The 9,010-nt window shown below is 46.7% G+C and overlaps 1 long non-coding RNA gene across 1 annotated transcript; it reads left to right on the top strand.

Annotated features, from left to right (window-relative positions):
* Positions 1 to 6,456: 6,456 nt before the first annotated feature.
* LOC144406330 (uncharacterized) lies at positions 6,457 to 6,884 on the top strand. Its single transcript, XR_013467605.1, has 2 exons — positions 6,457 to 6,635; positions 6,732 to 6,884. It is a non-coding gene; the product is annotated as an uncharacterized LOC144406330 (long non-coding RNA).
* The last annotated feature ends 2,126 nt before the right edge of the window (positions 6,885 to 9,010 follow it).

Below are 9,010 nucleotides of genomic sequence, written 5' to 3' on the forward strand. Positions count from 1 at the left end.
TTGTTTCTCTTGTCTGCAAGTCTCTCTTGAGACTCCAGAGCGGCAAACAAACAAGCGCGCTGCAGCAACAACAGAGCCTGCACAAGTCCCCCCGCTGTTCCTGAATGAAGCAAGAACACCATCGACTTCCTTTGTTTTTGCATCCAAACGGGCCTCGTGCATCAGGGATGCTGCTCACTCTCTCTGGTAACCTGCCAATCACTCGCTACACTCCATCACAAGTTCACAACTCAAAACATGCCCTGCAAAAACTAAAACCACATCTCACATGATAGACGTTACCTATTGCTTTGTCGGGCTGTGAAAGGAATTATGACTAATTCTTATCAAGAAAAGCTCAAATGACGTTTTTTATGAAATGGCTGGAATTGCTTTTGATGTCAGGTTCTTTTCTCTATTTAATTTTCACCTGCAAATAGTAGCAAACCTCAAAATAGTGGGGTTCTTAGCAGATGGTCACGTAAAACATATTTCACTTGACACATACACACGAGCACAGTTTGTTCTCTTGCTCCTTTCATCTGCCATCAGACAGACGGACGTTGAACGTTCGTGCTTCATCCAAGAAATCGCAGACAGTATTGAAATCCCGACTGTTTGAAAGCGTCACGCTTGTGGCAGCTTCAGTGACAATTCTCTGTGAGCGGTTGTGGCGGCGGGTGGTGGTTTGGCTCGGATGCAGAGGGGGAGTGGCTGAGGGAACTGTGCCAGAGGTGGAGGCGTTATTGGCCTCAGCAGCATCAGGTCAGGTTCATTGTGTCTCTCCGCTTTAAAAAAAACACAGTAGTGGCGATCCGGCCGGAGAAAAAAAGATGGAACGCCGATGAGCGGCTGAGCTGTTGTGCGATAAACGTACGTGTGTGTGTCTGCCTCCTAACCCCCACAAGAGCCCATCGGTAACCAGACTTGTTACACTGGTATTCTGCAGTCCACGCTCTAATATCGTCTCAGCTTGCTGAGAAACCAGACAGATGTGGTACCAAAAAAAAGTACCAAGGTACCAGCAGCTATTCACCAATGAAAAAACAACCAAAAAATGAGGCTAGTAGAGTCGTGTGCCACTCTATGATGGAAATTATGGCACACTGCAGACTCAGACTGCGGTTAACTTAAGTCACAGTGGTGTCCTCAGGGTTATCTGTGCTTAAGCTGCATACAAGCAGCCTGTGACGACAACATCGTCCCAAAGCATCCTTTCATTCAGAAAGCACGGACGCCTGCTGTGCGGGAAATGTAGAATCCAGTGTACATGGAGCTTGAGGGATGGAAGTCTGATTTTAACCATTGATTTGGGGGGGAAGGTCGCTTTAAGTTCCTTCACTTGCTTGCAGTGCAACGCTAAATTGCTGGAACATACTGTGAGTTGTTTTCTGTTTTTTCCTCAGAAATATTTAAATGCCTTCGACCAGTGCGGTGGAAAAAAGTAAGATTGACATGATCCCAACGCGTGTTGCAGCGACTCGCATGCGATCACACTTTTGTTTGTGAATGTCTCTTCTAAATCAACCAGTAGAAGCAGCCTCTCTAAGGGGCCCTCTCATCTTATTAAGGTGCCTGAGGAATAATTACCTCTAAATTAATTGGGAGGGAAGAACAATGCACTTCAGAGCGGTCTGCTCTTGTGTCATCCATTATGTATAGGCCCTCCGACGGCTTTGAAGTGATCATCACACAGCCGTATTTTCTTCTCCCAGAGTTTTCTCTAAGTCTCTATTATGGCCTGTGGCTGTGTGTCTCTGTCTGCAACACATCAAGGTGAGCAAAGAGATGGATCTCCCCTGCAGCCGTTGGCTATTACAATGTACAGACAGAATTCCATTTAAAAAACACCACTAACAGAACACGTACATGAGTTATAGAGATTTAATCAGGCTATTGGACTGAAATTCTCTTTAAACCAATTAATGAAAAGGAGAATTAATGGATTAATGGAGAGCTGAAGGAGCAAAATGCTAATTTATGTCTGTCACACCACATATGCTCAGGACCGCATCCAGAGATTTGGTTTTGTTGAAAAGCTCTAAATAGTGATACATTTGAGATTTTGCTTTTCAGATGTCCACATTCAATCATTCTTAACCAAACAAATCCCAAACAAAACACAAGAGTTCACATCACATTATGGTCAAACTAGCAAGTGTTTTATGTGCACCTACTGTACCTCCATATTCAGACAGTCCTGAAAACTGTTGACAGCAATGCTCCAACAGACATCAGTCAAATTCTAACTTTTTTTTTCAGCTTCGTAGAACTTGATTAATTTGTTGCCGAGTCGGGAGAATACTTGCACAGTCAGTGCTTCTTATGCAGACGCGCCAGAAACAAGATATTGAGCTGTTGCCTGAGCCATGTCATATTGAATTAATCTTTCCACACTATCTGTTTTTCATTGCCGGAAATAGAGTCCATCGATGCTCTGCTCAAAACAATCTTACAATGCTAGCAATAATAATTGTTTTTCATCTTGTCCTTCCAGTATCGACAAATGCTTAAAAGTACCTCGCGGTTCAGTACAACGCTGCTGCAGCGTGTCTCCGCTCAGCGCCCGTGCAGTGAGTGACAACCTCTTTCAGACTTTTCACACCACATTTTTCAGAGGACAAGGTCGTCTACAGAGGTCACCAGCCTTCCTGAAGTCCTTCTATTATCTCAACCAACACAACCTTGATCGGTCGATCCTTATCTGAAGTCATTCAAAATTCCAAAAGGCCCGTTGAATCATGTCAGTCATTTCAATTGTCATGGTTTGCCTTCAGTGGAGTTTTTGGGACGAGCCCAGATGATCGGCCTTTTGGCCCTGCCAGAGATGTTTGGGGAAATTACAATCTTTCCTGTACACTAAATCATTATACAAACAATCCCCACGCTCTTACAATGTGGAATACATTCACAGAAAAGCAATTAACCCACTGCAGGAACTGATTTGGTCCACTTCAGCTTATCTGTCTTGGCGTGGCCGTGCTTTCACGTACCAGCTGGGGAGATCAGAAGTTGTTCTTGTTTCGAAAACCGACGACAAGCCCAAGATTAGCACTGATTTGTATCTCTGCCAAGCAATTAACTGCTGTGGTAATCAATGCAGGGCTGCTGTTTTTAAAAGTCGGTGGTATCGCCTCCTCTGCAGGCTGTGCAAATTACAGTGATTCATCACTGCACTGCCAGCAATGCTGAATCTATACAGACACACACGCACACACTGCAATGTGGCTCTGGCATCTACTTTAACTGCTAGCTAGCTCGCTGTAACCTGGTGAAGGAGTTTGATGAGAGATAGACAGATAGAGATAGTCTCTTATAAGGAATTGACACATAAGCAGCTTGAATAGAGACATTCACAAGTGTTTTATCTCACACGAGCAAATCCACAGACCCACAAACACAAGCTGACACACTAGTAAAGCATCGTGGTAAAGCGGCTTTCTAAGTACAACAATAACAAACGCAGTCCCAGAGGACGTTAGCTAATATATTTTAGCACCCTATACATATTTTCCTGCAAACAAGAGTCCGCTGGGCAACAACAAGAGTCCCACTTTAATTAGAAAAGTAAAACGAGGAGGAAACAATTTAAGGAAAACCGTTGTTTTAATGTCTGCATTTGACCACTGCAGAGCAAAAGTGGTCTTAAATTCAAACATGAATAGACGCCATCGTGAGATGGGGAGAATTAAAGAGGGTGGCCTCTGGCTGGCTGGATGGGCTTGGAGCTTAGAGCCGATGAACTCCTGGACTAGAGCTTCCTCTCCAATGAGCTGCAATGATGAACACATCTGGCCAGTTCTCTGAATCGCTCTCTCCATCTTTTATGCGCGAGCACAAGCTCATGGAAAAAATCAATGGCAAATCCACCTGTTTCTGTCTCCTGGCAACAGCTGCCAAGTCCTGCAAATATAACATCTCACATTGAGACATTTGATCCAAACAGAGCAAATAGCAGCGAGAGAAAAAGTCCAAAGAGGAAAAGATCAGTGTCTGTCAGGCTGTATACGTTGTGGGAAAGTAAGCGGGGGAAAAGAAATCAAAAGGTATTTGGTCGGAAAATGTAAAAAAGTCAATAGACAGCAATGACTCCATGATGGAACTCACTTCTTTCTGCTTACTGTGTGGCTGAATAAGGCTCCATCTGAATTCCTGTCCTCCTCTATTTGCTGTCATGGGCCGAGCATGCAGACAGACCCGTCTCTTTCAGATCTCGGTTGCACGCAACGGGGAACAGTGTCCGAACAATATCCACTCTGCTATTCGGTAATCCAAACAGATTGGCGGATAAACACTATGCTGACTAAATCCATGGCTCAGAATTTCAACATCTTATTTAGTTCCAGCCCCGAGGGTGAGGGATCAGCTGTGTGTGCATCCGCAGCCCAATTTGTTTCTTTATGAGGCAGATGGCGCTGATAAGGGGCACTTAAGATGCCCACAGGTTGTACGTCTCCGTAGCTCACACAATCACATGTTTGTGGGGACGTGGATAGAAGAGATGGCTGGTTATAAAGGCGAGACTCTCGCCGTTAAATTGGAAGTGGAGTCGTTTATGATTAAGTGCAGCTACATGAGCAGAATCTAAGCGGTAGTTTACTTTCTGGGGTAAAAAAAAGATTCAAGATCAGAATAATCTGGTTAATAGTGCAACAACCAGAAGTCTGAAAATTCTGATAAATGACAAAATAGGTTCCTGGCATTGTTTGGCAGTTCAATCACTGTATCGTCATTTGTTCTTGTAAAAAAAACAGTTAAAGAAAAAAGCTTTTCATCTCAACCTTTTTTCTTGACCGAGCCTGTTTCATTTTGATTTGGACTTCTGTTAATTTATACATTTGTTGCCTGCTTTTTTTTTGAGTCTTGCACTTACCTTTGTCTCATAAGTCCTGCATTTTAATTCTATTGGGTTTTTGTGAAAAAAAGCTTTAACATCTTTGTAAAAGCAGGAGTAGCACGTTGTGCTGCATTCACAATTTATCCAAGAAAAAGTGCAGATAATGAGCAAAATGTTGCCTGTTTGATATGGATTGTGATGATGTCCATATCATGTTATTGGTTTGGTACACCTGATGTAATACGTGGTTGAGTTGACAATACAATGATACCCAATGAGATGAGGGTAAAATAATTAGTCCTGCAGCGGGGAAATAAACAAATACTGTTGGGTTATTTGATTTACAGGAGTCTGCTTTGCTTCAAAAACCACAGAGGACATCAGGAATGCTCAATCATAATGTTGTATATGATACCAAATGCAGATTCAGGCGGGTGTTTGAGCTTAAATCTCTTTGTGATATTAAGTAAACGGTTCTTTACTTAATATCACAGTTTATAGATTAGAGAGTCCGTCATGAGGTCAGTCCGTCGACTGCTGGTAGACCTCGCTGTTAGAAGTGGACTTTTCTTGCTTTACTGACATAGTTTATACCTCCTGTCAACCAGGAGACAAACAATACGTCCAAAGCAGCCTTTAAATCCAACCTCAGGGCTGAAGCACCTTTCCACTGTTTACAGAGAATCAGAGGGCCTTCGCACTGTTTAACTCCGGATTTCCGCTTGGGAGCGACACAACGATAACATTTACTTGGTTGCAGGTGGGGGTGTTCGCCAATCGTTGCCTGACGTGAACATGCTGCACTAAAGACAAACTTGGAAACGGAGGATGAGTGTTAATGGAACAATTTGTAATCACGTCGCATCACATCTCTCTTGTGTCAAGTGTTTTCCTGGAAAGTTGTTTCAAGATCTCTGCTGTTCTACTTTGCCAACGAACACCAGCGTGGGTTTTTTTGGGGGGGGGTTCACACGTCGGTGGAGATGTGCTGAGTGCTCAGACAGGAGATGTCAGATTCTGCGCTGGATCAAAGCAGCCGTCACTCCCGCTTTGGTCAAGGAAGACGAAATGCACATTGTCACATCTGGCTCAGGCTGCTGCTGCTGCTGCTGCTGTAACAGCTCAAACCGGCTCCGACATCTTTGTTATCTCACTCGTCTTACATTGTTTCCGTTATGTGCTTATCTGCTGCGGTCCTACTATGCTTCTCGCATAGTCTCCCTTTCGCCACGAGCTGCGGGGGGGAACCTTGAATCCTTTTGTGTTAGTGCTTGTAAGCCCCACAAGGCGGAGGAAGGTGTGTCAAGAACAGGATGTCGGTGCCTCGTGTTTGAGTGTTTACATTATGCAGAGATGCGACTTTATATTAAAAAAATTGCCTTGGTCTTGCCAAACAAAATAAGGCCACAGGTTGCATGAGACAGAAAAGAATTGCTTTGGACAGTAAAACAGTTTGTTTAAAAACACAAGGGCTCTGTTAAGTGAATTAAAAGAAACACAGCATCCTCCGGCGCTGTGGTGTGAGTGTGCGAGCAGGGAATTTGTTGTGTGTAATGTGAATGGGATTTGATTTGTTCTGATCTCACTGAGGTGGCACAGTTTCTCCGTTCAGGCCAAGTTTGTCAGGTCGCCACCCTCAGGAGGCGTCGGTGTGTTGGCACCAACCAGCACTCGAGGGGGCCGGACGTCAGCACGGAGGTGAGAGCAGGGCCCAGCTGCGTCTCATCCACAATCACCCACCTGTTGCTGCCTTCCAATCAGGGGAGGTATTTAGGAGCGGCCCCGAAGCCTCTTCCCCGCCGGATTGTTAGTCTTGTTTGTGAGTCAGACCGACAACTCAGGTCGAAGAACAGCAAGAAGTCAGAGGCCGCTGTTCTAAAACTAACCAGTGTCCTGTCTTCCTCTTTTCACCCAGGCACCTGAACGGGCCGCATGGCCCACGCACCTCCCCGGGAATCCCGCTCACTGTTTTTCCCCCACCTCTGGAATCCGGGACCGCCGTCACCACCCCGTCACCTCCTAGTCCGGTGCCTCCTTTTCACGAATAAAATACATGGTGACTAACAAATCTGCGTTTGGGTCTTTTCCAGTGGAGGCAATACGTGACAGAACAATCCGGCCAAAGACATGGACCCAGCAGATCTACAATCTGTCCGCGGGGCCGTCACCAATCAAGGAGCCCTGCTAGATCAACACAGCCTAGCACTTCAGGAGATCATGAAGGGACTACAGGAGCTCTCAACCAGTGTCGCCGGGATACAACACCGACTCAGCGCCCCGGTTGGTCCTCCGGCTCCGGCTCCAGATCCTGCTCAAACACCGCCAGTGCCAGTCCCTCCCTACCATCGGGAGCCACAGGTTCCTACCCCGGAGAGGTACGATGGCGACCTCGGCAGCTGTCGAGCCTTCCTACTACAATGTGGGTTGGTCTTCGACCAACAACCAACTTCATTCGCCACGGACGGGTCAAAGATTGCTTTTGTGATTGGACTGCTACGTGGAAAAGCCTTAGAGTGGGCCTCAGCGGTATGGGAGACACAGAGTAATGTGGCAAGTACCTACCCAATGTTCACCTCAGAGATGCGTAAATTATTTGACCACCCAGTGCGTGGTAGAGACGCATCCAAGAGACTACACGCGCTGCGGCAAGGTACCCGAGGCGTCGCAGACTACGCCATTGAGTTCCGGACGCTAGCCGTTGAAAGCGGATGGAACGATGAGGCCTTAGAATCTGTTTTTTATAACGGATTAAGTAGCCAGATCAAGGACGAATTGGTTTCATACCCTGAACCAGAGACTTTAGAGGATCTGGTTCAATTGGCGATTCGGGTAGATAACCGATGCCGGGAGCGACAGAGAGAAAGGAGGCGCAGCGAGTCACCCCTCCCCCGAAGGGTAGCAACCTCATATTCTGTTGGAGGGGGACCTCCCAGGTACAACGCCAGATCACCAGCGGGGACCAACAATGAAGAGAGGCCCGAGCATGAGCCCATGCAACTAGGCCGATATCACCTTGACGAAGAGGAGCGGCGGCGCCGGTTTGACAACAACAGCTGTCTTTTCTGCGGGCTACAAGGACACTACCGTTCCTCCTGTCCTCGGCGCTCATCAAACAGGAGGGCTCGCTAGATGTGGAGAGAATACTAGCGAGCCAAGTACCCATATCTCCCAACCCCCGGCCCAGAGCACCACTGCACGCCACGCTCTCAACAAAAGGTCAGTCTTTTCGATTTCAAGTTTTAATCGATTCTGGGGCAGACGACAGTTTTATTGATGCTGATGTGGTGAGACAACTGGGCCTCAACACCACTCCTCTGGAGGGGGCTGTTGAGGCTGCTACTCTTGACGGCAGGCTGCTGGCCAGGATCACCAGCCGAACCGAGCCCGTTAAGCTATTTATTTCAGGTAACCACCAGGAAGAGATCAGCCTGTTAATTATTTCCTCCCCTAAGATTCCGATCGTTCTAGGACTTACGTGGTTGGTTAAACACAATCCGGTAATCGACTGGCCAGAGGCTAGGATAACCAACTGGAGTAAGTTTTGTCATGCTCATTGCCTGCGGTCTGCAAGTCCGAGACTAGAGAACAGCCAGGGATCCACCCAATGCGCGGCTGACCTATCCCTCGTCCCCACTGACTACCATGACCTGGGGGAGGTTTTCAGTAAGAATCGGGCCTCATCACTTCCACCTCACCGCCCGTACGACTGCGCGATTGAATTAAAATCTGGTTCCACGTTCCCCAGTAGTCGTCTGTACAGCATCTCTAAACCGGAACGGGTAGCCATGGAGAAATACATTAAGGAGTCGCTCGCCGCCGAGCTCATCCGTCCCTCTTCGTCTCCATTGGGAGCAGGTTTTTTTTTTGTCACCAAGAAGGACGGTTCCCTCCGGCCATGTATTGACTATCGCGGTTTAAACGAGATAACCATCAAGAATAAGTATCCGTTACCACTCATGAACGAGGCCTTTGATGCACTTCAAGGGTCCACAATCTTCACTAAGTTAGACTTGCGTAATGCATACCACTTGGTGAGAATTCGTAAGGGAGACGAGTGGTTGACAGGATTTAACACACCGTTGGGGCATTTTGAATATCAAGTCATGCCGTTTGGATTGACTAATGCCCCAGCGGTATTTCAGGGGCTGGTTAACGACGTGCTCAGAGACATGTTGGGACGTTTCGTATTTGTGT

Source organism: Gasterosteus aculeatus, chromosome 4, assembly GCF_964276395.1.
Source record: "Gasterosteus aculeatus chromosome 4, fGasAcu3.hap1.1, whole genome shotgun sequence".
Classification (NCBI taxonomy): Eukaryota; Metazoa; Chordata; class Actinopteri; order Perciformes; family Gasterosteidae; genus Gasterosteus; species Gasterosteus aculeatus.